Here is a 4,768-nt window from a genome sequence, read left to right as displayed (position 1 = left end):
GCATGCAAAGGTTGTGATGACACAATGATGGTCCATTACAAGTGACAAGCTTGATCATGTAGCACTTGGAGGGTCATTTGTAGACAAAGTGATGACACAATGACGGTCCATTACAAGTGACAAGCTTGATCATGTAGCACTTGGAGGGTCATTTGTAGACATAAGATCATTTAAGGACTTGACTAGTTACAAGCTTGAATCTATATCTTCATAATCTTTTGGGACTTGAAGCATAAGTGCAAAAGGAAGCACTTCATTTAGTTCAGCACCATCTACTAGATCTAGCCAAGCTTGTACCCTCGTGGGCTTAACAAAACAAATTTAAAGTATAGGATGTAGGTTTCATACACAAGGTAGAGCACACACATTAGGTTTCACACCAATATACATAGTGTCTAAGGAGAAACTAAGCTAAACGTTGTGTGGTGGCTAGGTGATAGCCTCTACAACACCACCAATAGGCACATAAGAAGAAAATGTATAAGGATCAAAACTAGGGGGCACTAGGATCCCAACTCAAAAGTCAGCTGGAGGTTTGAGGATCCCAATCCTCAAACCTCCAGTTGACCCAATCCTCAAACCTCCAGTTGACCCAAACGCCCAAACGGACACCTCTACACCCTTAATCTAACTTGGCTGATACCTCAAACTGTCCTCCCCCGAACAGATCTAGCTCCCAACACCTTTGATCTTCAGTCAAAATGTCTCAGCTCTGATAAGCAGTTGTCCTAAGCCCTTCTCAACTAACACTTAGCTGACCTAAACCCTTGTTAGCACCAGCAGCTGACCAAATTCTAACTATAGTCTAAATCGAATACTTGCCTATTACTGACCCCAGTCACAAACATGTCTGCCACTCCTAGAATGCCTTCCAATATTAGAAAACTTCAAATATTTTTGGTTTACCTAGGAAGTTCATTGAACTTGTCAGCACTCCTTTGCTGACTCCCTCTTGATGTGTTAATCTAATTCTAGGGTTACCAAGAGCTACCACTATTATCTTACATCAAGGAGTCAAGGCAAATACACCAAAAGGTCATACATTCAAGATATGAAACAATGGTGTCCAAATCTACCACTTGAACAAGCACCCATAATGGTTCGATAGGATACTTATTGGCGATTTCTGCTTTAAGAGCCTGTGATAGCAAGTTAGGATGAAGTCTCAATAAGTGATGTACTTCATGGATATATTATGAGAGTATTCATTGTAATAGCATTAGGCTTCTTATGATCCTAAAGTGCCCAGCCAACCACAGTTTAAGTGAGGGTGAACACTTATGGCCATGTATATAAGTGAAAATCTCTAATAATACAAAGAACTCTTCCATTGTGCAATAGACTCTTGCTCTTAATAATGTCTCTCTAATCCATGATAGTGAGTGTGTGTGAGTTAAGTGAGGTGAGAGGAGGGACAAGTACACATAGGTGCAATGCCGCGGTCTGACAACACTCGCGGGAGGTGCGGTGGAATTGCTTCTAAAGGAGTTGTGGAGCTTGGAGACCTCAAGGGTTACAAGCTCGGCCAATGAAAAGATCCCCATGACAGTTGTGGTTCACCAAGGTAATCTTCTTGTTGGATGTGTTTCGAAGGGGGTTTGGCTGAGCCCTTGGGGAGTGCACTACTAATAAACCCTATATATCACATGTTCAAGGGGTATTTAAAAAACCCCTTGTGAATTTTTCATGAATAAAATGATCCCTTTTTCTTTATGAACTTAAGGGTTTTTTTCAAAATTGATTAAAAAATCCCTTCTATAAATTTACCTTAAATTTTTGAATTAAAAATCCCTTCATTTGAACTCACGTGGTATACTTACATATTTTTAGGTAAACCCCCAGGGTGAGCCATAACATTTTTGGCGCCTCTGCGGCGGGGAGCCATCCCTTGTTTTTTTCCACTATTTTCTCTATAATCTATGCATACCCATTGCCCTTTGTCTTGATTAGTGGTTTTCCATGAAAAAGATGCGATTTTGATGGAGATTTGTGTGTGATTTTGTGAGAAATAGCTCTCTTTTAAAAGAATAATTTTTTGGCTTAAATGTATTTTTTTGTTAGTTATAATCTAGTTTTTAGTGTTTTTTAAGTGTGCACATAGAGTGTGTTAGCATCCATTGCATCAAACAATGCAATGGATTGCAATTTTGTGATTTTTAGCTCTTTTTAGAGTTAAACATCGAACTAGAATCATTAATTTTTTCTTGATTATGTGTTTTTTGTTTGATTTGTATGTATTAGAGTGTTAGCAAGTATTAGGGGTAGCTTAATCATTTAAAAAATTTCTCTAAAATATTACAAAAATCTTGAAAGTGACTAATCTTCCTTAATTGACTAGTTTTTATTAAGGGGTGATAAATCCAGTTCAAGAAGCAAAAAAAACTAGAAAATGTATTTTCGATCATGTAAGAGGTAGAAATCAGTGTTCTTGAGTGTTTTGAGAGCATCTTGATGCATCAAAATACCAAATTACATCAATTTCTTCATCAATTATAGGAATCTCACTCTCTTTTGCTTAATTTTGCATAAAGAGGAGAGACTAAAATTAAGAGTTTAATTAATTAATTAATCTCTAATTATGAACTAATTTATACATTAGTTGAAGAACAAATCTTAGCAATCCAAGAATCTATCTATTGATGTGCTCAATGGTGTGAATTAATTAGTAGTTAGTGGTTTATTAGAACCCTTAATTAGTCCAAAAAGGAAAAAGATTAGAGAAAGGATTAATCTTTGATTAATTCTTGAGAACTTTTTTCCATAACTCATTAAGGCTAATGAGAATTGAATGAAAAGATGCCAATGCGTTGGCAACTTGTCCATTTTGGAAGTCATTTATGAAGGGTGTAAGGGGGTGTTATAAAAGTGTTGACTTTTGTATTCCCACTTACCTTTTTGGAAAAATGCCCATATCTCCCCAATTTAAAATTTAAAAAATATTTACTCCACAAAAGGAAACTCAAATTTCCCTTGACTCTAAAAAAAAATCTATAAAATGCCCACTTTCACATCATGAACCAACTTTCATATCGTGAAAGTTTCCCACATGTAAAAAACAAAATCTGTGAAACACCCCATTTCACGGCACGACACCCATTGACTTTCATAGCGTGAAAGAGGGTCCATCTGAAAAAGAAAACTCCGTGAAAAACCCCATTTCATGGCGTGAGACCCACTGACTTTCACGATGTGAAAAAGGGTCCGTCTGCCAAAAAAAAATCATGAAAAGCTCCATTTCATGGCGTGGAAGGTCCCTAACTTTCACGGCATGTGAAGGGTCCGGGTGTGGGTGGCGTGGAAGGTCCCTAACTTTCACGGCATGTGAAGGGTCCGGGTGGGGGTGGAATAAAAAAGAGTATAGAAAACAGCCCTGTTTGGAGGCCCGTATCTCCTAAATCGCGAGTCCAATGAGAACGTGTTCTAGTGCTCATCATCGAAAAGCCTACATTGTGCTCTTCAAAATTAATCTTAAGCGTCCAAGGGTAAAATCCATCGTTTTGGCCTTCGATCAGCTCCCTCAAAATTTGACCTGAAAATCGAGGCAAAGCACTAAAAATCACCCAAAATAGCCAAAATAGCCCAAAAAAGACCGTGTACTATATTCAGGCTAGTCGATGGTTCATCACATTGATGCTTACGAGATTAAGACAAACTTTAGGACCTTGAAAATAGCCGTTATCCACGGCTATTCAAGACAAGGTGATCGATGGAGAGTAGCAAGAGAACTCTATTAGATTAAGCAAAAATACAATGAAACCATTAGAGATTTTATCCTTTGGATAAAAATCTTGGACTCACGATGTGAGCCATGGGAGAAACTAAACGATGCTCAATTGAAGAGATGTTTCATGATGGGCATAAAGAAAAATAGCTTAAACAACTTGATCATTGTATCCAATCTAGAAACATTCGATCAATGTTGTAAAGAAGCAACACATTTAGATGACAACATGATAGAGGATGATCATGATATGAGATGTTCCTCATCTAAACCAAGTGAAACAATGGCTAAATAAAAATTGATCTCAAAATTGTCATTCCCTGAATTCTACAAAGCCTTGCTTGAAAGCCTTGAACCCAACTCTCCAGAAAGGAAGAGCTCCCTCAAAACCAAACATCCTTAATGCCTTGCAATTTGATGAGCAAAATGCCTTGTGTTCATTGCCATCACTACGTCCATCCCAATCCCCAATGTGCGTACCCTAGGCCTATCTTTTTGTAGTACTGCATATATTGCAAAACTTTGGTTCATGACACATATCAATGTCCTAATTCACCTGCAGCCACATCAATACTACAACCATCCTTGTCCCAAAAAAACAAAGTTCAAAGAGTAGCAACTGCTCAAGAAACAATTCGACGAACACTTCGGTGTTTCTATTGTCGTGGATCGCACAAAGTGGCAGACTACACAATTTGGAATACTTCCATGCTGATAGTCATCATTGACACTTTGCAACCCATATGTGAATGATGTACATCTATCACATATTCCAAGATTGCCCAAAACGAGTTGCTTTAATGCAACATGTCTCACAGAATACAACTCTTAACATCTTGAGTGTGCAAAACGGGCAATAATATACGGTACCCTTGAATGTGCTTACACGCTTGCAAGCCAAGGCATGAGAAACGATAAAAAAGAATGCAAAATAACACACTTTGAAATGGGTAGAAAAGCATGTTTTAAAATAGAAACCAAAAATTGATGCAAAAACTTCTAAACCCGTGAAAAACAAGAACCACAAAACTATCAAAACTAAGGTTA

Source organism: Cibotium barometz, chromosome 52 (assembly GCF_041138505.1).
Source record: "Cibotium barometz isolate CiBa-2024 chromosome 52, ASM4113850v1, whole genome shotgun sequence".
Lineage (NCBI taxonomy): Eukaryota > Viridiplantae > Streptophyta > Polypodiopsida > Cyatheales > Cibotiaceae > Cibotium > Cibotium barometz.
This window is presented reverse-complemented; position numbering follows the sequence as displayed.